The 27,693-nt window shown below is 32.4% G+C and overlaps 2 long non-coding RNA genes across 3 annotated transcripts; one reads left to right on the plus strand and one right to left on the minus strand.

The window, feature by feature from the left end:
• The first annotated feature begins 14,386 nt into the window (after nucleotides 1-14,386).
• LOC126830625 (uncharacterized) lies at nucleotides 14,387-18,435 on the plus strand. 2 transcript variants are annotated; one of them, XR_007683890.2, is made up of 3 exons: nucleotides 14,387-14,529; nucleotides 17,833-17,881; nucleotides 18,136-18,435. It is a non-coding gene; the product is annotated as an uncharacterized LOC126830625 (long non-coding RNA). The 2 variants fall into 2 exon arrangements; XR_007683888.2 differs by lacking the exon at nucleotides 18,136-18,435 and having other exon boundaries at nucleotides 17,833-18,096.
• On the minus strand, nucleotides 16,343-25,886 carry LOC126830626 (uncharacterized). Its single transcript, XR_007683891.2, has 3 exons — nucleotides 25,421-25,886; nucleotides 18,282-18,365; nucleotides 16,343-16,398 (listed from the first exon to the last, which is right to left on the minus strand). It is a non-coding gene; the product is annotated as an uncharacterized LOC126830626 (long non-coding RNA).
• Between the last annotated feature and the right edge of the window lie 1,807 nt (nucleotides 25,887-27,693).

The raw sequence follows: 27,693 nt of genomic DNA on the forward strand, positions 1-27,693 counted from the left end.
AGGTGATAATTATTATTATTATATTCCTTGTCACAGAATATCGATTTACTAGATCTATTGATTTAGTGATTTGAACCCTTTATTAGATAATCACTCTTCTGTAAATAATTTGTTCAACATATATTTTGTTTATTCATTAGGATTTACAGGCATTTATAGGCTTTACATATCAATATTGACCTGATCTTAAAGGAGCTAAGTCGCTAATTTTTGGGATCTAGAAATTGACACAAATGGGTCGCAACGCATACAATAATGTAATATGAATGTATATAAACTGATTTACATTCAATTACTGATTTGCTCTAAATTTCAAATCAATTAGGTTCGGCGAAATACACCAGTATTCTCAATCGAATTTCAATCTCTAGCATCTGGTTATTCCAGTCTACGTCAATATTATTTATTGGGCTTGCTCTCCAGATAAGAATATAGCGTCACCGTTTGACATGACTTGTGGAATATGCCTAGCCTTGTTTTTCGAGTCCCTTATTACAAATAGCGCTGAAATGCATTATGGTACATGATTCGTGTACCAATTGTAAAATGTTTATTTTGTCTTAAATATTGGATATCAGAAGTCCATCTTTTCCCGGTAAGATCATAACATCAATGTTGATTTAAACTGACAAATAAATCGTGTTTTCAATGTCGAAGATTTTGGATGATATTGAGTTAGAGACTTAGCTACTTTAACTAACATTTTGTTGCATGTTGACTTGATATCTAACTAAGTGATACACTTTAGATGCCACCATGTTCACACCGTGGGTTGACACTAATGATTCAGCAGAGTGTTTGACATGCTTTAAGTTGGAATGATAATGTCTCTTGGGGGTTTAACGTCCTAGTGTTCTCACTGACCGTGTTAATGAAGACGGGCTATTTGGTAAAAGGAAATCAGCCAGCCCTACATCATGACAAATCAAACCAGACGTCCCGGAGAAAACCCACAAGGCTGGACAGACACGTACAAGCGGGGAATCAATTTTATTTCAATAATTTGTTTGCGTGTAGGGGACTTTAGCAGTGGGAGGAAATTAGAGGACCCAGAGAAAACCCAAGAGACTGAACAGACAACCCTACTCCTTGTTACGTACAAGCAGGGAATTGAAACCATGCCACTTGATAGACCTTATGATCCAATGAGCACACATTAACCATTTGTCCACCCAGGAGGGAGAATTTCAGAGATAAGATCTTAAAACAACAAAAATTGGCATCTAAAAATATATTTTTTTAATGTAGAATCAATATATTGCATTACAAAATAAATCTAAGTTAAGACGCTTTGAAGTCTGATGCAAGAATATGGAATAAAAAAAATACAATTCATACAAATGTCAATGTGACCATATATAAACTGTTTATTATATTATAATGGATTATTACTTGCTATACTCTCTGTTGGTAGCATTCCCCAATATTACCCATTGGGGCTATTACTATTTCATTAATTGTTTCCTGCCAATGACCGCAAATAATTGCGGACATGCTTTGTGAACACTATAAAGGTTTCAAGAAAGATCATTCTTTATATCCACATTCAGTCATTATTATATGATATATATCCCTATTGAAATAGTTTAATAAATACTGCATACATACCACATTCATTTCAACAAAAGAATATCTTAAACAATAGTTGTCCAAGTTTAGTACATGTACTTGCGTCAGTATTAAATATCGAAGAATTGAATTTGGGAGGGTATACGTATTAATCATCAGGGTCATAAATCTCTAAATTGTGCAGTGACAATATGTAGTTTTGATCTGCCAAGATTTAATAGAAATGTTTCAAATGCGCAGAAGTGTAGCTTCCTGAATACAAAAGCCAACTTTCTTATGTGAACTTCCTTAATATATACTCCATAATCAGAGAATGCAAATTTCAGAGAAACTAATGACCTCTCTACCAGAATAATTTTGTACGTGGTATCTAAAACATTTTGGATTTGGTATCTAAAACATGTGTAACTCTTTTAAAATTCAAATCCAAACCGTTGATTCCTTTAGCTTCGTTTTTTTAAAAGGTGTGGATGCTAGCAGGGTATGCTTAGTCTTATAAATACTGTAGATACGACTAGAGATACTAGAAGCTGAACTGCCTATATTCAAATACTTATTAGCTGTATTTAACTCTCAAATAAAGTGGCACATTTATAAGAGCCAAATTGCAGTTTTATTTGATCATTTCCAATTAATAGACAATGTCAGGGGGGGGGGGGGGGCTATAAATTCATAATGTCAAATGAGATTCTGAGTAAATATTGTACCTCCAATCCTGAAATTCAAAGTCCATAACACAAAATGACAAATGAAATACATTTTGTGTTTTGTACCACTGAATGTGTCCCGTTAATATACAACTGAATGTTACAATAACAAAGTGTTCTGGAAGGTATAAGCTGCCTGAAACATGACATTATAACAATGTAACAAAACAGAGCAAAGTAATTTGATTGAAATTTTTTTTAAAATAATTTTCAAAGTGTGATAAAACAATGTTTATCAGAGTATGTGATAAAACAGTAAGTCAGCACCATAATTGCTGTGCCACTGTGCTCCCTTATAATCAAAAGAGTGAGCTTTATCATTCAAATACGGTAATCAGAACTTTTAATAAAAGGTAGAATCAACACCATTGTGTTAAATGATGGCTATTTTAAAATCTATCTATCACACAAACACAACAAGGATGATAGCATGTGAAATAGGATGAATAGAGGAGGGATAAGGTTTTATAGTATGGAATGAGGAAGAGAAAGAAGTAACATCAATCAGACAGGAAATTAGTTATCGAATACCTTTATGTAACTTGACATTCCATATATTCGAACATATTTACTTTCAGCCTGGCAGACACACCGACTCTGTCATCAGGACTAAAATATGCTTCAATTTTATTTCAATAACTCTCTTGTACTTAGGGGTCTTTAGCAGTGGCCGAAACTGCAGTATATAAACGAAGTTGGGCAGGCGACCCTACTCCTTGTCATGTACAAGTGGGGAATCAAAACCTCGCCACTTGATTCAATGACAAGAACTTTCAGCCACACAACTTCCCCAGAAAAGTATGACATTAAACCCCATTTCCTTTCATTTCATTTAATTTAATTTTTTAGTTAAATTTCAATAGTAGTGAAATTGATTATTTGGCCATCTGGTGTATAGAGCCTTTAAGTTATGTTCTAGGATATATGAATTGTTACACCTTCTCAATTCACAGTTAAACGTTACCTTTATGTATTGGTGGAACTTATTATTAATTTACACAAGCTGATCCTCCCACTTAACAACTGTATACATGTATTGAGACTGTTACAGATGGTTTAAAAAATAATTCAATTTACTTAAACTCATTATAGCCATGCTTCTATTCAATTTGATCTAACAAATTGAGTTACGCTTGTACATGACGAACAAGGTCAAGTGGATGCTAAACCCTCTTTCATAGTTATGAAATTGATAATGCCTGCTTAAGATAGTTACGGAACTTTCTCCTTTAATCTATTATATAGCTTCAAGATTATTTAATATCATTACCTCTCAATCTTATTTAATTTAATCATCATCTATTATAAAAAAATATCTTTATATTTGTCATTCTGTATGAATTTTTAGTCACCTGTTCACATAACGATTTTTATTTTATAATGAAATGAAATGGAGTTTAACATCCTACTGTATTAAATTGACTGAGCTATTGAAGACGGTCATACACCATACAGTGTGCTATGAGGGCATTTTCTGGTGTGGTTCTCCCCTTGTCAGAGGGCCTGACAAGGGACAACATATAGTCGTTAGGATAGGACAAAAAAACTGAGGTCCCCTGTAAAAATTGGCGAGCACCTAAAAAAAAAAAAAACCCAAACTTAACAGTTGGAATTTGATATAAGAGAAGGCTGCAGTGCCGCTGTCCGGGCAAAATTTCCCTCATCACACACTGTACGGTGTATGCCCGTCTTCATTAGCCCAGTTCGGAGCAGATCAGCAGCATATGTTAAACCACATTTCATTTCGCTAGATTATGATGTTTGTTAAAATCAGAAAATACAATGATATTATCTAACATTAATCATCCTGTAGATTGTCATATTGTACTATGGACTTCTATGGTTTTTTTCAAACTGTTATTGTGTGCAGTAGTCCCCCTGAATTTACCTATATATAAACTCAAAGTTTCAGAGATTTCCTCCATTTCCATACCATCCAATATACCTTTTCAGCTGAATAAATTTAGCTATATGGGCATTCCCTTACTTCCCTGTACATACGTGCAATTATTGATTATTTAATAGAAATAAAATGAAATGGCGTTTATTATCATTAATAACTGAGCCAATAGGGTAATACTGCATGCAGAGTTGTAGTATGAACACCAATCAACCAACATTAACTATTTAATAGAAAATATGCCTGTCAACATTGAACTATATCAAGGGGCAGCTGGTTGAGTTGAAGCCAAGTTCCCCAATATTAAAGGAACCCCTAAATTAGTTCTAAAGAAATTGTGTACAATAAAAAACAGTTCCAGCTATGGTAAGGCAACCAAGGGGCATGTGCCAGAATATCCCCCCTTTTCTCTGTTGCTGCAAGGACATACACCATTGACATTTTCAGCCAAGGGGCCAATGCAAGATTTATTCTATCTGATTAAAACAAAGATCCCATTTCATTTCATTTTTTATAGTTCAAAATTTCGTTTTACTTATCTTTACTACACTAGGATCTGGAAGAGTTGTTATCATTGGCGTGTTCTGGATGGAGTGAGGGATTAGCCAATGAAACGGTCTGTTAAGGCGAGCTTTCAGCGTGTGGTGCACGGAAATGTGGGTAACCCACTAGAAACATCAATGTTGATTGATTAATCAAATCTCTGACATCATAGGGTCAAAAGCCGCTCGTATGACCTCTGACGTGACCCATCACTATAACCCGCCAGATCTTCATGTAGTGTAGGCCATCGAAAATATAAAAAAACGAAACAAAATATAGATCTGTATTTTAATCAGATTGAGTTTTATCCAACCCTGAACTACATACCGTATTCAATAATTTTTCAAACATGTCATCACTGCTCCCATCCTCTAATCTGAGGCAATAATCTTATCCCATATCAACCCAACAAGAAAAATCCATTTTCTATCAAAATTACTATTGTTAAGTTACTTAAGGGTAAATTGTGTAACAGCTGTTTTGATAAGAATAATAAATTTTGATAAATATATTTACATATACTTTATACTCTCTATATATTAATATCGATTCTTTTCAACATTCATATATTTATAATCAGCATATCGCTTAAATCTTTACATAAGCAAACGGTATGGTTTAAGGGCCTAATGTCGGTTCAGCAATTTTCACAAGAAAAGAATGAAGCTACCATCCAAGCTAACAATATGAAAACCATCAGCATAAACCTAGCTTTTGTCATGTATGACCACGCCTGTCTGAACAAAACTCGTATTGGGGGAGCTTTTAGCGTACTGAGCAAAAATGAGTTTCACAAATAATTTTAAATTAATGAACATAATCCTTATAAGACATATAGAAATAGATTTCACTAAAAATAAAAACACTTATATGGATATAAGGATACTTGTATGTGTATTGAAACCTAGCATGTTAATAAAATTCAGAAGCAGTATATCCACATAAGTGTGTTTAATTTTAATGAACATATATTTGAAAATTTTTCCCTGCCCACCAGTTCCCACGACCCTGATGATCACCAACACCTTGTCACATTACTCCCTAAATATTATGACTTAATGAAGTAAGTGCATGAGGCATGAGTGAATGAATAAATGAATGAATAAAAAAGTAAAGATTCTGAATTAAATGGTTAAATGATGTATAAAATGAGTGATGAAAGTAATTAAATATAGATAAGTATAAAATATGTATATAATGCTAAGTAGATAGATAAGATCTTTTGATGTACATGTTATTGTACATGTCAGACCGATAACGAGTATATATTTTATTTATTTTATATATGGTTGGATATTTTTATATATCCATACTTGTATATCTGCTCTTTTTCCTTTTGGCCTTTAAGGAACTATTCTTAATCAAAATTCTGGGAAATACAGAATTTATTCCACAATTTTCTCAAAGAAATATTCTCTTAAGGATTTTTCTTTTTAGAAATTATAAACCAGAGTGTATATCTTCCTGTATAAATTACATAATTTGCTCAACTTAAATCAATAATTGAGTTTTTAAAATAAATAATCTGGACTCGACTTGTTTTAATTCAAATATAATCAATAATCGTTTCTATTATTTTAATGTCAGATGTCAAAAAAAAAAAATGTTTAATCACGAATAAAACAGATCACTTAGCCAACATTAACCTTTTATTTCTTTGATCCGAGTTCCGAGAAAAAAAAATCAGTTAATGTCTTCAAGACATTTGTTATAAAAGAAAGAAAACAAGCAATGAACATGTATAGCTACATACCTATATAAACAACAGTCTAATGTCGGACCCCTGCACGAACAAGTCTACTGACATCATGTCTAATTATAGAAATCATGTGATAGATCAACATGTCCGAACATGTCACTCTGTTCACATCAAGGATGTTCAATATATATATATATATCTATATGTATGCAATATATATATATATATATAAAACGTACATGTAAGTAACTATTATGTGTATATACTCTTTCATTGGTCACATGACATTAAGAGTCAGGTTTTAGAGTATTGGCAGGCTGCCAGCTGGGTATTGTGTGAATTTATTGACAAATTATGAAATAGGTTTGTAGTGTGTACAGTAATAATCTATAATATGTCTATACATGTAGGTAAAAGGTTGGTCTATATTATAATATATTTTATTGTTCAGGTATAGACAGGGTGTGGGAAACATGTACTATGTCATGTTAGCATTTTCTACTTTCAATTTATTCAGGGAGGGATAATAACATACAATAGATCCTACACATAATAACTTCTATATTATGTATAAAGTATGTAACAGAATAGAAGTTAGCTACTCAAATAAATGATTTCTATTTTCAAACAAAAATGAAATTATAGTAGAACGCAGAATCCTTTAGAGACAATTTAATTTAACTGAAAAGAACAACACTCTGCAAACCTCAGCAGACTCCAGTAACCTACATCTAACCTCAGATGTATGACGAATTCTGCCATTGGAACTACTTTCAAGTTCCAGGATTAAATATGCTGGCATCCATGAAGACGCCTGTGAAGAGTATTCTAACTCAAGAAACTGCATATTGTTTGTTATGTACTTTATGTGCATTTGTTCCATGGAATCACATTCGTATTTATGGGCAGTGATATAAGGTCAACTTCTCACCATTTCATTTACACGAGGTGTCACTGAACATAACTCCTCCTGTTATAAACACTTTTTAACAACAAACAAACAAAAAAAAAACCCCAAAAAATAAACAATCTGAAATATTTTGGTAGAAATTCAACAGATTATCAGGGGTTATTTTATGAGAATCACGAGAAAACATCACGGGTCATTTGATTATAAAATAAGTCATATCAGCATCATATCAATTAGAAATGGCCGCCTCCCACTGCAATGGCTAACAAATACTCATTTGGGTGAACATAACAAGAACTGTTCAGGGAAAATCAGACAGATGGCAAATGTATTTTAAATAATTACATGTAGTACATTTGAATTGTAAAATAATAATAACTGATTTTCTATTTCAGCTAAGAATGTAAATGGCAGAGCTATGGACAAAACAAAATATTCCAAACCCATTGGTTTCTTGATAATTTACATGCAATATGAAATCTGGACCAACAGTAGGGTAGGTCTACGCCATTGTCAAATATGTTATATCGCAATGCAAAAATATCTGTTCAAATAAAGTATCATTTACTCATAAAGACAATAAATCTACCAATATTAAATAATGCAGGTGGGTCAAAGTCAATATTTGTTGAATATCATCTGGTCATGCAGTCATCTTATAACTCCACAATGAGCTTCATTCAAATTAAATGAACAAAACTCTCCTGAGACTCCTACAGAATGCAAATTTGGTTCATTATATGACACTTTTTGTCAAAAGCATTTATGCTGTCCAAATTAAGAACTTCTATCCAACCATTATTTCTGTTAATAGCTACTACTGATAATACCTATAAATTGTTCCGAAAGACAAACTGCAATGAGGGTTAGAATTAATTCTAATTGAAAATAAAAACAAAGATTTTTTGAAAATGTCAAATCTGTAAGTATTTATTTCTAAATCTACAGAAAATAAAATCAAGTCATAGGTTAGGTTAATACAAGGGAAACAACTCTAGAAAAAATTCAAATTCATACAAGTTTTACAATTTACTGACAAACTTTTTTTTTTAACTTTGAAAAAGAAATATTGCATATAATGGTAAAAAAATAAAAATTCATTCCACCAAAACTTTCTTAAATAAATTCTTCATTGCCAAAAAAGAACATTAATCTATCTGGGACAATATTTACTAGAGCTATAATTGAAATAATGATAGGCGGCCGAGCAACAAATCATGCACCCACCAACATCTTAGTCCTCCACTCGTTAGTTGATCATCTTTAGAGTAAAAACCACCATCTGAGAATTTTACTAGAAGAGCAGAACAACTAGATACATTTTCACTGTCAGTCGTGTTACTGTTTATATGACAAAGCCTTTCTACAAAATATTAAATTCAGTACTTTTTACTAATGTATACATCCAAAATTTCTATTTAACTGTGAAGAAGATGTTACAGTTATGCAAGATTTTGTAAAAATGATTAAATCTAAGCTTGTTTTTCTAACCAGCAAATTCTATATAGAACATCTTTAAGCAGGTATAATTTGAAATAATGAACTATTTGGTTTTCCATACTTATCAACCTGATTGGAACTATTAATATAAAGGATGCTGGAGACTACCACCATCATGACTACCTAAAGACTATAGCATAAAATGATGTATATGTTTGAAACAGTCCATAATGTGCATGGACAACAGGCAGAAGAAAAATGTTGTAAAACTAAGATAGATGAAGCTGTTTGAAACAATCAATGCTGTTGATGCCAAGTAGAGGACAATGTTGTTAAACTGTAATTAAAGAAGATACCACCAGCTGTGTTCACATATTATATTAATACTGTAAACACAACATGGTATCCTCCTCAACAATACAATTATCTCCCTTTAGTCTTCAAGAATTCAAATCAGACTTACCTCCCCTTAATCTCCAAACAAAACTTTATTTGAACAAATTGCACCCTATTCAATCAAAAGCACTTAATGGAACTATGAAATGTTACTGATGCTTTAAATCTATTGATAATAAATCTTTAATTTTTTCATTTGCAACTTCATATATTTAGCAACAAAAAGAGCTGAAATCATGAAATTATTGACAAACAATTTAACACAAGAAATTATTTAATCAAATCACTTATTATTCAATATATACCCTTCCATTCGTCAACTACACACCTTCAAGAATTCATTTGAAGGGAAAAAAGAAAGATCTTAACAAAATATTCTCTCTTCTTCATCAAACAGACCCTATCTACTAAATAAGATTTTTTTCAACTTTTCGTTAGTCCTATCAATTTTTGACATTTTTCAATATAACTAGTAATAAATCCATTTCTGAATTCTCCTGAACAAAACTACAACAGCTAACATCAGATAAAAACAAGCAAATATTTTTTATGAATTGAAAGAAGCTAGATATAAATCCAAAATGAAAATTTGCACACAAACTTTCAGAAGAAAATATCAATAAAATAGCACATCCAATGTACAAGAAAATCAGAAATACAGGTCCCTAGTTCAACCATGTTTAAAGCCATTTCTCTCAGTCAAACTCCAAAACTAAAACACATCCTAACAAGATGGTAGGCAACTCTAAATGTAGTACAACTTAAAACTCTTCAAACTTGATAATAACTTCAAAGTTTGACTAGCGCTAACTAATAAGAGAGGTCGTTTGGCGACCTGCTCACGCTCCGAGTCCAAGTTCAACTGATGGGGTCCCTCGTCAACAAACCTTCATATATGCTAGAGTTGAATTCTTGAGATGACAAAACAATCATTATGTCCGACTAAGTAACACGTTGGTCTCGCTTTTTCTGTTGACTTTCAACTATATTTACAAACAAGATGGGCGTGATGTGAGGGAATGCTGGTTTCAAGGCTTTGAGATTGTCGGGGTCTCTCATCCTCTTTCAGAAATAAGTTCTCCATGTGAGTAAAAATAAAAGCCTGGTAAATCTAGTCGTTGTCACCTTGCTCGTTAGCAGGTAATTAACGGATTGGTGCCAGGATGTAAGATCGCGACAATCTACGCGTCAGAACAAATCGGGACGGATTTAGACCTGACTGTAAATAAATCTCTGCTATCAACATATCTCCATATATATAGAAAACTTCAAACAATGTTGTTACTTATATCCTATATTATCTGTTAAATTGTGTTAAAGTCACATCTTTATACAATATGATTTCTTTTTTACACCTTTCATAGTATAAAAAAAAATAATTTGGATTACATGTGTCTCGTCACAAACAACAAATTTTAAATTGTTTTTATGATGTTTAATATTCAGATATCGACTGTCAATTTAAAAAAAAATTTAAATAAAAATTAATTAATTATTTAGTAATTGAATAACGAATCTTTATGACATAATGATACTGATTTTGTTTTATTCATTTCAAATTCCGTCTTCATTAGCCCAATCGAAGAACAGTACATGTATGACGTTAAACCCCATTTCATTTCATATCAAATCAAATTATAAATGTGTATTAGTTTTAATCAAATGTGAGTTGCAATCAACAAATTTATTTATCAATTTTTTAGATCTATTTTAATGTTTAATGATTTCTAATATTTGGTAATTGAAAATAAAACAAAATTTCATAGCTTTTTTTTAAAAAAAAAAAATAGAAAGAAATTCAACATAATTTTAATTTTTGTTCAAAATCAAACCAAAAGAAATAAGATAAAAATTGTTAAAAAACATCTTTATAGCTACTTCATATGTCTCTACATAATTCTAATTTTTATTCAAAATCAAACCAAAAGATATAAAAATTTAAATCTTAAAAAACATCTTTGTAGCTACTTCATGTGTCCTCTTGACATGATATCTAAATTCTCAAATACAAACAATTAAATGTCTGGTATAAATTCAACATTAAACTCTTAGGAAATGTTTTCATAAAATCAAAGCACACTACTTAAGTATTAAACACTGCTCGCACTGTGAACTTTAAACATTTAAATTTTCAAATAATTAGCCTGCGGTTAATGTGGACAAACACTTTCTTCAAATAAAGGCATCAGTGCTGTGTTTGAGTCAAGCGAACAAACTAAAAACAGAACTCGGCAACTCACTACCTGAGTAATTCACATATAATCAACAACTCTTTGTACCATTTTACTTAACATAATATCGAAGAATTTGTTTTGGTTTGTTAATTAAATTAGCCATATGTTGTGAAAAGTAAAACATAAATGTTCTGAGGACCTAGGAACAGATACATTTAGCAGTATAGTATAACAAAAAGTTTGCAAATTCAATTTACCAATTTATTTGGGGGGTTTTCTTTAATTTCTTAAAGCTTCTGATAGTTATTAGTATTTTACAAATCATATCTAATTCTTCATGACTTAATCCATACTAAAACCTACTGATTGACTGTTTAATATTCAATTAAATAAACAAAACCATACAATCAATAGTATGTAATCTCCAGGCTTCGATTCAATAGAATTTTAAACGAGGCCCAACAAATGATTTTAGCGAACATTTATGGGTGATGCTGGCTGGCTTGTTTATATCATTTTCATCTCAAATTTCTAACCAGGCTTCGATTCAATAGAAATTTAAAAGATGCCTATCAAATAATTTTACGGAACATTTATGGGTGATTCTGGCTTGTTATAACATTTTTATCTCAAATTCTTAACCATCAATTTCAAATCTATTTTTTTCATATTTTGAAGCCATTTTTTCTAGCTGACTGTCTCTTTTGAAGAAATAATCAGATTTTTTAGATGTATAACTCTAATTTTTACATACATGTGTGATAATCTTTATCTGTTTGTTTAGTAAATAAAACATTACTTTTGCAAACATTTTTTTTTCTTTGATGTGGATTTTTGTTTTGATCATATTTATTTGCGAGTCATTTATAATCCTAATGTCAAAAGTTTTTCAATTAAAACAATAGGATGGGTTGTTTGGCTGATTGTATCCTTTTCTGAGGAGAACATTACAATTGAGTCTAAGGTATCATCAACACAATCTGACACTAACATACTGTATGGTTAATTTCATTTACTATGTGTTCAATGATTGGGAGGTGAATTTTGCCTAGCCGACAGCCGAAAAGGGCATTTCCACCCAATCTGATTAAAATACAGATCTATATTTCATTTCGTTTTTTTATACTTTTGATGGCCTACACTACATGAAGATCTGACTGGTTGTAGCAATAGGTCATAGGTCGCGTCAGAGGTCATACGAATGGCTTTTGACCTATGATGTCAGACATTTCATTAACCAATCAGCATTGATGTTACTAGTGGATTACCCACAGTTCCATGCAAAACACGTCTAAAGCTCGCCATAACAGACCGTTTCATTGGCTAATACCTCACATCATCCAGAACACGTCAATGATAACAACTCTTCCAGATCCTAGTGTAGTAAAGACAAGTAAAACGAAATTTTGAAGTATAAAAAACAAAACAAAATAGGATCTGTGTTTTAATTAGATTGCATTTCCACCTAATCTTCAAATTGAAAACTGTCAACGCCGCAGTTACAAGTGGGAATGGAACATTGATAAAGAGTTATATGAATATTGAAGTATGTAGTTATCCATAAGAATATATAGACTCATCTTGTAAATATCAGTCAAAAGACATTTTCAAATTTACTTTACAATCTTTGTATCATGAAATCTTAAAATCACATAAATTTAAATCTCTCTATTCTGGAATAGCCCCTATTATTGACAAGCATCGGTTAAAAGTTAAAATACAACTTTAATATTTAAAGATGCATTATGTAAGATTTAGGTAAAGAGATGCCATTCTTGCTATAATAGATATTTCTTTATTCTTTGCGAACTTATGAGTGTTTGAAGATGTAGAGTTGATTGTTTAATATAGTAGCAATGGTACTGGACAAACAAGACTAACCATTTTATCTTAAATCTTAAAACCTTGTGATCGTCCCATTCCATTTAAATCTCTGACACCTGATGGTCTAGAGAGTTGTTTATGAGCTTGTCATGGGAATAAATGTCTAAATAATAGTTTATATAACATTTGAAGCCAAAATAAAGACCTGCAATAGGCCGATTTAGCTTAGCTCTTACATAATGCATCTTTAATGTTGCTGATCTTCATTCAGGGATTTTAAATCACTTGCTAGTATGCCACCTACAAAACTGTGAATGTTGGTTGGTCCAAATATGTTTCAATTCCATTCAGAATTTACAAAAATATGGCGAGTTGAAAATTCTCAAAAAATTAAAATCTTCTGCAGATGCTAAGATTGAATCCAAGACAGGAGATTATCTACAGTTGACATTTTGGAGTTTGTTTTCTTAATTGTATTTCAAATAATCAATCAGAGTACATTTTAAAGTGCATTAAGTTGTGAATAATTAAAGACAATGTCCAAAAAATACAAATGATGATCAGCATCATTATGTTCATCTTCCATTTAAATTCTTTAAAAATTAATCAAAATGCGAAATTCATTTCAATACACACTTTATGATTAGGAAGTTAAACCCCATTTCATTTCAATACATAATTTCTAAATTATTTCTCAAGAAGAAGTATATTATTACAATCAAAACCATGTGACTCCAGACCTAAAAAAATCACAAGTCATCTATTCTTAAGCAAGTCTAGGTCTCATCACAAGCATAGCAAAGTCAAAAAAGAAACGTACGGTATTAGGTTTTGACTCTTAAATAACCACTTAAAACTTGTCCTGTTTACATAGGATGAAAAACTGGTATACATACGTGTACATATAGTCAAAGCAAATTATACTGCCCTGACAATTTGTTGAAGTCTCTCGTCAAGCGGCCACTCAATTAATCAAGGAGGGAATTCAAATAATTCTACTCACAAATCTCCATGGCATTTCTGCTCTTGATTTTAGCAGGCACACAACAATAATACTGCAGTTTCATTCACATCAAACCTCAAATGGCCGGGCGGAAATTTGCAGTTTTAAAATGCACAAGACCTGAAGGGGTTACTAGATGTCAAAGCTGTTGATTTTTCCAGCTGTCTCAAACGATGTCGGCGTGTGTCGTCAGTTTGACTGTTAGCATAGATCTGTCGTTTGTTGTTTTTTTAAGTTTAAAGTTTGCCTGTTTAAATGTACGTGTACGCTATTTTCAACTGTTTGTATTTAATGTATTTTAACCCCCTCTAACCCTAGCCCTCAAGTAGACAGATGGACGACAACCAAAAATACAACTAACTAGGTAGGTTTTATTTTTCATTCATTTTTCGATTTTCACTCAATTCGCTTAGAGTTTTATGCATTATTTAAATAATATACTTTCTTAGTCTTTTCATGGCATAGAGTAACTGGATAGAGTAATTAACTAAAACACATACTTATTGAAAACAGCTATATGTTTCGAGGAATATTCTCTTACACTTTATTAATCTTTTAATGGCATTTAATAACTGGATAGAGTAATAAACTAAAACACATACTTATGGTAAACAGCTACTAATATATTTAGGGGACGTATTCTTCCAACATTATCAAACACACCATTACAAATGAGAGGCCATTATATAAAGACAACTATATACTTTACATAGTAGATAATATGTCTCAATTTGTACCTCAATGTTTTCACAAGGAAACCAGGAATCTAAAGAAATTTATAATTGTAATTTCTAATATTGATATACACTGGTATATATCTCCTAGTAAATTGTATTAAGATATTTAATGTAAACAATGAATATAAACCTTCTCCAATTCTAGTTTCTAGCCTTTAATTCATTCATTTCTAGTATATCTCCTAGTAAATTGTACTGCTATATGTATATGTAAAGAATGAATATAAACCTTCTACCATTCTAGTTTCTAGCCTTTAATTCATTCATTTAATTCTATTCATTTAAAAGAGTTCATTTAAAAGAGTTCTGGATCTAGATCCAGAAAATAAGCAATAATTGTTTTTTATTTAATGTGATATTTTGATTATTGAGGAGACAAGATCTAGAAGTTTTAATTTTCATCCCAGCATATTAAGCGGAGAGAGTTTATTTACAAATTTTAGCTTTATTTTGGCTTTAACTGTTGAACACAAACCCACTTATTTCTCAATACTAGCTCTATCTGTGGACATAAAGTTTTAAATATTATGGTAGACAGAAAATGTCACCAAAAAATCAACCGATCAAATTACCTAAAACAACAGGTTTGTCAGACCAAATTCAGAGGAGTGGTGTCATTTTAATTCATTGCCATGGTTTTTTTTTATTTTAATATATTTAATAATATGAAATATATCTTGCTACAATTAACTCCTCTTAAAGTGACAGTCTCTTAAAATATTTATATTAACATGAATAATAATTTAAAATTAATCAGTTTTAACATTAATCACAGTTTTAAAATTAATAATATTTTTAACATGAATCACAGTTTTATAATTAATAATAATTTTAACATAAATCACAGTTTGATAGTTCTAACATTAATCATAGCTTTATAGTTTCAACATTAATCATAGTTTTAATGATAGTTTTATTGTTTCAACGTTAATAATTAATCATAGTTAATGTTAATCATAGTTTTATAGTTTTACAAATAATCACAGATTTATAGTTTCAACAAAAATCAAAGTTTTAACATTAATAAGAGTTTCAATAGTGATATTTTCAAGCTAGTTTTTGGGTTTTTTTCACCTGTAGAAGTTAAATCATACAATACCAATTCTGGCAAAAGTAATATTAATTTTTGTTTATTTTAAACGTGTAAAAGTTAAATCATACAACACCACTTCTAATAAAGTTTTGTTGGGAAATTATTCTTAAAATAATGGGATTAAAACTGTAATTAATCAGGGAACTTCTTTTTAGAATAACTACATGTATTAGACTTTTATATCAAGAGACTGTCTCTTTAGTAGGAAGTTCAGATAATTAATTGAAAACTTACAATCTAGATGCATCCGAGGCATCATCTCCTTCTATTCTATAAACTTTACCATACATGACATATTCAAACTGGTCAGCTCGTGACGGTTCAGTATTAGCAGGATTATACTCATCATCTGGAGCACCGTCTTCACGCAACGTTGTTGCAACAACAAGTCGAAACTTGTCACCTTCAATATAATAATATATTAGAATTTAAGTTTTTTAGCTTGCCACAAGAAATACAAGAAAATATGAAAGCAAAGGATGACTCTGCCAACAATTTACTTAAAGATGCATTATGTAAGATTTAGATAAATAGCTGGTCATTCTTGCTGTAATAGTTCAAAAATAGCTCAAAAATGAATATATTAAAAATTTAATTTAAATTACTTTATTCAGAGCTAAGTTATGAGTGGTGGAAGATTTGACAAGATCTAGAGTAGATTGTTCATTATCGTAGCAATGGTACTTGACAATCAAGTCTATGTCTTGATTATCCATTTTATCATTAAATTTTTCAATCTCGCAGGTGTTGTAATCCCAGTAGCGGATTATCAGTGAGGCTGATGAGGCTGCAGCCTCAGGCCCAAAGATTTTGTGATACGATTAAAAACGCATAGACAATGAATGTTAGGGGGGTGGGGTTTAGGCCCAACGGGAATCAACATAGGCCCTGACCCGAAATTAATTAGGTCCACGCCATTTTAAATAGGCCCTATTGTTTGGAGATCTGATCTTATTTTTTAAATGTAGGTCTACAATGTACGTTAAATCCTTGTAAGTTTTCGGTTATGTCTTGCTTAATATATTGTATCCACGCGGCGTCATTTATGGGCATATAAAGTTACATTACCAATATCAAACGACTTTGGCTTAGTATAGTCTAAGACGTCATACAGTTATGACGCGATTGTAGGCCCCTGGATAACCTCAGTAACGAGTCCCGTTTTTAATGTTAGCAACTACCTTGGCTCTAACTTTAAAAACTAAATAGGCCCTCCAGCAACTGCCGCCTCAGGCCTTGATGGAGTTTAATCCGCCACTGTGTAATCCATTTGAATATTGGCCATCTGATGGGTTAGAGAGTAGATTAGAAGATTGTCATGTGCATAAATGTCTAAATAATAATAACTTTGAAGCCAAAATAAAGATCCACGATAGGCAGATATATTCATTTTGCATTATCCATTTTTAAACTATTATTGCAAGAACAAGCAATGCTTTATCTAAATCTTAAATAATGTATCTTCAAGTAATAAGTATTGAAATGAAATGGGGTTTAACATCCTACTTTTCTGCAGTGTGCTATGTGGGGAAATTTTTCCCTAAAAGATTTTCCCTAAAAGATATGCTACGTCCAACTAAAAGGAATCTTTTACATAGAACTTGGTTTTTCGTCCCTTCTGAACAAACAGACAAGCGGCCAGGCCGTCCGCTCTGCATGACTGACAAGGGGATCCACGATGGGAGACCCTGAGGGACTTTCTCAGCCATCATTGGTTAGTTAGCCAGCTCCTTATTCACCGTGCCACTATGGCTCCTGTATTACAGTCCTTTTGACTACCCTTTAACCAAGAACCCTTATTGTTCGAACATTAATCAGATATAATTCTATATTATAGGTTTAAAAACAAGATATTAGGATATAATCACCCAGGAAACATCAATACGGTAAGTCTGGCAATAGTTGAAGTTTTCACAAAAACTGGATAAAACGCTTAACCTATGAACCATGACAGATGCTAAAATTGGCGACAACATACAAGAACACCATTGCTTGTCTTTAAATTTCAAGCCAGAAATTCTGCTCCAAATGTATAACTGATTCTTGGATATTCTTAATTTATCAATCTCAAGATTTGCACACAATAAAACAATAAATTCAATTGGTTTTAGAGTGGTTTTTTTTTTTGTTCTTTTTTTAGGTGAAATTATCTAAAATGTCTGATTCTAAGACATGCCAATTAACTCACTGGTAAAACAGACAATATATTCATTACTAGACGTGATCCATGAAATACATCAGAAAACACCCGCCTTGGCCAAACATTGCTTCATTAATTTGTCTTACCTAATTCTACAGGATACATCTGACTATTAACATCTAATATCAAGTCCATTTTAAATGACTCACTCTCACAAAATAATCTTGACACTGAAAAACAGGAAAAAAGATAATCTAATAACACAAATGAAAAATAAAAATTTGGGCATTTTGGAGAGTTGCATTTAGCATTTTTTTTTTATTATATTTTTACCATTATTTACATGTAACATGAAGTCCATGTTCAGATTTAACTCTGGGCTTCCTATTAGTCAAGTCCAAATGGGGGAACAAGGCTCGACAAAATCGAGATTAGGCTCAACAAGTGGGGCCTGGGCAATTGATACCGAGCTTGACAAGTGGAAACCGGGCATTACAAGTGGAAACCAGGATGAAATAAAGCTTGTGACATTCTAGTATATTGGGCATTAAACACAATATTGAATGTCTGCCACTAATTTCGAGATTAAAAAAAGTTATTTGATCAGTAGTATCTAAAACAGCGGGAGCACCAAATGAATCAATATTGTCTAGGGATGTATTCTAATATTAATGACATGACATTCATTTGAATTCATTTCTCCTTTCATAAAGATTAAGGGTGAGCACCACAAGTTCTAACAGACAACTGAGGCCACAGACAAGTGTACTTGAAAAAAAAAATCCTGAGGCCAATTAAATTTATAGTTTAGTTCTTCAGGCTATTGAAATATAAATAGCCACTTGTCTTTGTCTTGTTTAAAATAAAATTTCAAAAATTTTAAGATGAATAGAGCAACCAATTACCTTTTGTTTTTTATTTAGGTTTTTTTTTTGCCAAAATAAAAGGAAGCAAAAATTGTAATAATTGTTACCCTATTGGTGTGGCCGGAGTCTTGATATTAACTAAATCATACATACATACAGTTTACCTGTTAGCACCACAGGTTTTATTATAGACAACTGTATTTGAAAAAAATATTGAGACCAATCCAATTTAATTTTTAGTTTTGACAAATAAATAGCATAAATAGCAAGCAAACATTTTAATAACCCAACATTCAGATTGGTGTGGCCTGAGTTTTGATTTTAAGTAAATCATATATATATATATATATATATATATATACACATGGCCTTGATCTATTCGCAGGTAGAGAAAGGTGAATGTATAAAAGGTAATTATCACCCATCTACATCATTATCTACATTAGTTACATCTATATATCATTAATTAACATTGTCAATATATAGTTAGAACACAGACATGTATATTCTTATACAATACATACATGGTTCAGACTTGTCCATACAACATTTCAAATTTTAAAAGGGATGATATCCAAGGTTCAAATTTTAATAATGCTACTCTAGTAATGGCAACTCTTTAGTAATGGCAACTCGACATAAACTAGGTACAATTTTATTTCAATAACATGCTTGCACATATGGGTCTTTAGCAGTGGGATGAAACCAGAGGACCCAGAGAAAACCCATGAGGTTCAATGCAGCAACACGAGAAGATGGGCTCCCAGGATACAAGAATCAGTTTTAATTGATGACAATAAATGAGCCTCAATGTGCCACACTGTGAGAGAGAGAGAGAGAGAGAGAGAGAGAGAGAGAGAGAGTTTAACATCCACATAAACATTTCAATAATTCCCTTGGACGGGGAGAAAAACGGAGGACCCCCGGAGAAAACCTACGAGGTTGGACAGGCATATGATCTGAAAGTGTTTATGTCCAGAATATTTAAAAGATGCCAATTGAAATCAACAAAACCAACAAATGTGAAAATTCTTTACATCAATTTCAGGCCAGATAATCATGATAGTAGTTCTGACATTCCAAACTTTATGCCAGATGTATTAGCAATGACCATAAAAAAAAAAACAGAAAAAAAAAATCGGTGATAGACAAAATGACAGAACCCTGTCTGAATTTGTCTGACAAAGCCTGAATTTGTGTCTGACAATGTCTGTGACAGGTGCCTTATTTCCAGGCTTCATAAATTTCTGAGTTTTGTTCTCCATGCAAGTTAATTGAATTCATATTGTATTACAGACTATTTTAACAACTGAATTTGCTTAGCTAACCAATCGCATGTTTAGTATCAATTTGATATAAATTCTGATACTCAAGGTTAATTATACTGGACAACGGGTTATATTAGGGAGGGGATCATTTAGTATGAATAATACATCTGCTGTGTTAGTTAAGCCTCAGTAGTATAAGTCTAAACCTGTACAGATTGTTTAACATGTATAAGCACACTATATTATTGGGTAACAGCCAAATCACTTTCTATATATCACACCATATCAATTATGTTCATGGGTTATAAAATCTATATATGTAGGCCAATAACCTCCTGTATATACAAGTGTACCTGGCCAATCCATACAGGTATGTGGACAGTACGATGGACAAGATGTTACTAAATATTGCCACATGCCACAATATATATTATGCAATGCTTGAAATAAAATAAAAGTCTCACCCCTCCCAACCCAAACAAACTGAGGGAAATGGGGTTTAATGTCCACTCAACAGAAATTAGATCATTCAGAAAACATGGTAGAATTTTATTTCAATAATTTTCCTGCTCGTAGTGGTCTTTACCAGTGAGAGGAAACCAGAGTACCAAGAGAAATCTCACAACAGTCTACTATTTATCATGTACAAGCTTTGGAATCTAAACCTAGTCCTTGTCTCAATGACAAGACCTTATGATCTGAAGTTCAAGCGTCAGATCACTTGACCACACAACCCCTCACACATTAACAAACAGATCTTAAAATAGTGAAACCACTGCCTTGGTAATTTTCTTCCTAATAACCCACACAATGCCTCAGAAAACAAATAAACAATGATATTTACAAATATTAATAAAGATGTATCCAGTGCCTGTTCTGTCAGATAGAATTAGCAAGATGATTGATGTTAATAGAAAACAAACGTTACTTAACTAATACCAAGCAATGTTTTCTAATGGCCTCTTCTGAGAAATGTATTATCTGGAGACTTAAAAATTGATCATATAACAGACATTGAATAATAGAACAACACAATAAAACAACAGACAGAATGGGAATTAACATCTTATCAGACATTTTGTAACGAACATGTATTTTTCATTTTTTCGTCTCTTCCAAACAATTATACATTGTCCCTTGCCAGACCCTCTGTCCTGCACCACTGACAAGAACTACACAAACAACAGACAAAATGGAACAGAGAGAAAATTAACATTTTATCTGCATCACCCATTTAAAAACTAACATACACTTTTCATTTCAAGGAATTTGGCGGCAGTGTTATCACCTATTCTTCCTCGAATTCCAACTGCTAAGGGTTCTTGTATGTGCAGGCCATGGTATATATAGATGGACCTCAGGTTTTTGTTCCATCCAAAAGACTGGGCACAATTTCCTTGTCAGGCCCCCAAGTGCTACCACTGACCAATAAGAACTGGGCTTGAAAATCCCAATGGTTCTTCTTGGCTTATATCAAATCCGAACCTGGAACAACCAACACAGAAGCAAAGCATAAATAGATACACATTCTCTGAGTAGATATGTACAAACTACAAACAAAATTATTCAACAAAACCATCAGTTGTCTGGCGTGACAGTAAGCTTTAGACTGTCTATAATTAATATTCAGTAGATGTATATTGTACATGTAGAATACAGAATCTAACATAAACATGGTGTAACATAAAATAGAATCTATCAATCTGGTCTATTGGACTCCATCGGGGTTAATGATGACTGGCCTATTTAATCTCCATTTATCTCTCATCATATGTTGAAACAAATACCTGACATAAATGTTATGAAATTTGAATACATTAAATTTAATGTACATACAATTAAAAACATGTTTCTGAAAGGACATTGGGGTCAATCTGTTTTTACACCGAAAACTTAAAGATTATGTAAAATGTTGATAAAGAACTGGCCATTCTTACTATAATAGTTTAAAAAAAAGATAATGAAAATCAATATATTGAAAATTTCATTCAAATTACTTTATTCTGAGCAAAGTTGTGAGTGCTGGAGGATGAACATTGACTGTGTATAATGGCAGCAACAATACTGGACAAACGAGACTTAGTCTCGATTATCCAGTTCACCTTTAAATTTCTAAATCATATAGGTATTCTAATCCAATTAAATCTCTGCCATCCAATGGTCTAGAGAGTTGATTATGGGCTTGGCATGTGAATAAATGTCTAAATAATAGTTTTTATTTTATGATCAGTAGTGGAATACCGTGTTTTATCAGTGAAATAAAAGTGTTATTCCACTGGCTAAAGTAGTCCATGTTGTTTTTACCTAAAATGATTGTAAAATCATAAAATAAATAGAACATTTGTCGTTTTGTCGTGAATAACATATTTTATTTCATCTCTAAGCAAGAAAACGTTTATATTTTCACTCATGCTACGCATTCGTGAAAATATAAGTTTTCTTGCTTATCGATGAAATAAAATATGTTATTCACTCTAAAACGACAAATATCCTCTATATATTACTTTTGAAGCCAAAATAAAGACCTGTAATAGATAGAGTTAGCACTTACATAATGCATCTTTAATATAGTAATTTTAGAGCCTGCACAAATGAAGTTCTGTGACAAAGGTAAACTTTCCATGTCTAATTCCTAAATGTCTAAAGTGTTTGTTTACCATTTATTTGATTCATCATCAGTGGTCTATAGTCAAACAAATATAGTTAATTACTACACTTCTTTCTATTCCATTGAAAACCTTTTGAACATTAAGAGTCAAATTCAAACAAGAATATTCATAACTAATATTCCAATCTATAGTCCCAAGTATCTCACCAATATGATCCGTGTGAAAAAAATCAGTGTGGTAAATTCACTTCTATCAGTCTTTCGTTATATTCGGTCAAAAATGGACAAATTTGGGACCACACTGTCACCAACGCCACAAATAGATTTTAGGAACAAGTGGTACTCAATTTAATGGGCCAATCTCAATCATATTTTGGAGAATACATTATCTTAATTTTGTATTAAAGGACCTTAAAATCCTCTACCTTAGGGCCGAGCAACTAACTCAATATACATGATACGTTTTCAAACAACTTAAACCAATTAGTCTTCATCTGGAAATGAAGACTGTGTCCCAAGCTGTATTATACAGTGCCTGGATAAAGCCTGACTTTTATTTTATAAAAATAATGTGTAGGTGAAATTTACCTTTCATTATCAAGTACAGCACATGGCTCAGACATTGTATAAACCTCTAAAGGAACGGCAATAAATAATCAGATCACATCCAAACGACTCAATATTTTGAACTGAAATTCTGAGACAAAGCAAATACACCATTCCTCTATATTTTGGCACTTAAATTTCATATGTACACAGACATTTTTTTTCTGAGACCCTGTTAAAATCAGGATGGTCCCTTTAAGTACATCAACATGACACTTGGCATGCTTCCTGGACATAGTATGCCCGTACTTGTTAAGTTCAAAATTGATATCAAATATGAGTTATTAGATATCTAATCTTTTGAAAATAATCAATTGATAGTTATTTTGAATACACTAATGGGTGGCGTGGGTGGTAAGAGATGCAAAGGAAATGGATATAAAACTGATCTCATGTTTTTGGGCTCCCCATATAATCTGAATAACTAACTGAATACAGTATGCTGTGAGAGTCCAATATAGAGAGCAAGAGAGAGAAACCCTTTAAGTCCACTCAACGTAAACTGTGTCACTTCAGAACTAACATACGGCTCAATTTTATTTCAATAATTCCCTAATGTGTAAGACGTACGAATCTGAAGCAGTGGGAGGCAACCGCAGGATTATGTGAAAATCCACAAGGTTGGGGAGGTGACCCTACTCCTTGTCATGTACAAGTTTTACTAAATTTCAGACGTTATGATACCCCCACACACACCCCCAAGAGTCCATTAGAAATTAAATCCTAACTACTATTTGTGTGTTCTCTTCAGGGTTGTTTCACACGAGAATGTTTGAAAAGTAAGTAGGGGTCATGTTGGCTTAGTGAGTATTGCCTCAGGATTTTTGAGCAGGGTTCCCCCCGTTGTCATTGGTGCAGGACAGAGATCAGGACAGGCATAGAACAGTGTTTAGTCGTTTGGAACAAGACGAAAAACCAAGGTCTTGTGTACAAGTAAAAACAACCTTGACAGCTGAGATTGAAATAAGAGTATAGCCAAAGTGCCACTGTCCGGACAAAATTTCCCCCATAGCATAGTGCATGCCTCTCTTCATTACGCCAGATGGAGCAGAAAAGTAGAATGTGAAGCTCCATTAAATTTCATCTCATTTACTAAGTATTTGTTAAAATTTTACAGGATTCGGCGGCTTTCTTTGAGTTTGATATGCCTTCATTTACTTTTCTTTCGGTTTCCGTATCTTTAATAAAATATTCAAATGGAAAAAAATTTTTATGACTGCATACATATCATTGATATTAGCTGTGTAGTTATCACCACCTTTATCAAGATTAATCTTCATGATAAAATATTCTCCAATAAATATTTCTAACATTGGATAACACCAGAAATAAAATGTTAATAAATTATAAAGTGAATGTGAATAATTATTTTATGCAAGCTTTGCACAATGAATAAAGTTGTAATACATGACTAGACATTTATAATATTTAATATATATGAATGTGAATAATTTTTATAGGCACATATTTTTACTGTAAAATTAGTTTTGTTCTAATTTACAATGACTTGATAGAACATGCTGGTGGTCTGTTTATTGTCAGATGTACCTAGGCAACAGAAATCATGATCTAACCTGCAGGGTTAACTAATACCATATCAGTATGGTTTCTTGCCAGATTAATCTGCTGATTTGTTAATGTTTTATGCAACAATCATAAAATAAACAAATTAAAAAATATGCATTGCCCCTGTCCTAAGAAAGAAATAATTGGTTTGAATTTGGAATCTAAAGGAAAATGAATAAATTTCATTTATGAATTTAGAAAACAGCCAAAGAATATTGAGTACAAAAGAAAGCATGTCAAATCTTGTTTAATGACAGTAACACTTTTTTTTGCAAGTCATAAAAAGAAAAACCAATATACTAATAAATATATGGGTTAGAAGAATTTTTTTTAAAAATATGACCTTTGGGGTATTTTTGGTGAATAATTACCGTTAGTAGAAGCGGAGGTGATTGCGTGTCCTTGCATGTACTGCCAACATCTCATTCTGGCGACAGGAAAACGTCAGTTGTTTGTTTTTGACAAGCCGACATGGTGTAGATGATGCGAAATACACGTTCTGTTGACATCTTTGGCCTCAAGCCCCTGGGGTGAAGTTGACAGAGAAGGCAGGACGACATCTCCTCCATGACTATTCCTCTTGCCGGCATGATCTCGCCTCTTGATTCTTGCATAGAAATGGGACGCACTGCAATGACTGAATGAAGCCCGGCAAGCGTCGTTCGTTTCAGTCCGTTTTAAAACCAGTCAGCGAAGGACCAATCGTTGTTAGAAACATGCGACATGTCAAAACACGATTAGAAAGACCGGGTACGGAAAATGCCGAGATATGTTGTCCGTCTCTATTGTCGATAATTGATCTTATGAACAATAAATTAATTTCATAGATTGCCATGTATTCCGTAACATTCGCAATAACAAACGTAATATTTCTTGGCGAACATCCAAACCAACTTCGCCTTGGAAAGCAGGCGGATTCAACATATCATTACATTTTTACTTTCAATTTCCCACGTGCCGTCTAGTATTTCCCGCCATATATTAGTTCCACATGCACACTCACGTGCTTTGTAATTTCAAGGTCTTACCTCTGTCAAATTTCTTTCCATCGGGATCGATGTCCTTGACGTCAAAAATATCCTCAAATAAAACACCCGCCATGCTTTCTTGTCGCTCTGATCAAGACCAAGTTGACAATATCACGACTCTATCGGACTTAATGATTGTTTGGGTTACTTTTTACTCTGAATTTCACCAAATTTTGGCGATTGTTTATCTATTTTTTTTAAGTCAAGTCATCAAATATTTATTAATCCAAGTATTTTATTGAAATTTCAAGAGAAAGGATGGTTTGTTTACGTTTTGTGTGAGGTGTGCGTGCACGTTTAGTTTTGAAGAATTGTATCTTCGTTAGTCAAAGAGTAACGTAATGGGAAATAACTCTAAAATGAAATTCTCAATATGGGTACAGACCACTGATGAAACAAAATTTAATATACATGTACCAAACTGCAAGGATTACGGTTACCACAATTGCGAGAGAAAAAAGCTCATCAATACCTCACTCCCAAGTCTGTGACAACAACTCACCAGAAATAGATGTTATAACCATCAGTTATTTACGAATCTCACAAATAGTTTTCGAAGATTTTAATGAACTCTAGCTCTAACTCTTTTGTCAGTAGATTAGTGTTTGAATCTGTCAGATATTAGCTGAGTTTTAGGTTATTTTAAATATGATGATATTGCTCAAAATCTTTCAATTTATTTTATTGGTGAAAGATATACATTACAACCATATTGCTCAAAATATATTACATTTATTTTATTGATGAAAGATATAATTCACAACATCTGAAAGAGAGGTAACTCTAATCGGCTTAATGTTCTAACACGTAAGAGTGTATTATGTCTGCGCGCAGAGCTGGATTATGGTGAATAAACTTGAGGAAAAGGGCAGTTTCGTCATGTGCTTTTCCGGAGAAAAACCTCACGACAATGTTCAATTTGTTACATGTTACATTAAAACAGTTTCGGACATTCTTATTTCCTTATCGCGTGTTCGTGCAATGCAGTCGGGGCGGTAACAGTGACATGGCTATGATTTCTCAACTATATGTGGTTTTCAGAAAAGAAAGAGAGCCGAGTCGGGGGTATTAGAATTTACAGTAAAAACAGAAACGATTGAATGTAAATCAGTGTAATATTCATGTTACATTATTATGCCTAGGTGCCAAAGAATAGCGATTTAGCTCCTTTAAACTCTAACGGATCGTTATCTTGCTAACGTGTCGTTTGTTAACAGCCCGTTAAATTTCTGTTGCCAAAAAGTCATTTTCATTATCCGTTAGCTAACGGACTGACTAAAGTTAATCCAAGAGAAGAATGTTTGGTCATTGACACGTGTATATGCAACAGTTTCCCAAAGTTTCATATTTTTTCGTGGAGATTCCTATACATAGTTAGCGCTGGAAAAAGAGTGATTTCAACTATTTTCCAGTGTGAGTCGATTTTCAAAGCTAATTTTACAAGAAACTGACAAAGATATGGCTTTTAGTAATGTTTGTTCAAACAATACCCATCGATACATCTTACAAGTGATAAGTAACAACTCCCAATATAGTGTAGTAAATTTTCTACACTGTATCGAAATATTGATATTTTTTGCACAAGTATCAATTTTTGGCACCCCATACACTTATTC

This window comes from Patella vulgata, chromosome 8 (genome assembly GCF_932274485.2).
Source record: "Patella vulgata chromosome 8, xgPatVulg1.2, whole genome shotgun sequence".
Taxonomy (NCBI): domain Eukaryota; kingdom Metazoa; phylum Mollusca; class Gastropoda; family Patellidae; genus Patella; species Patella vulgata.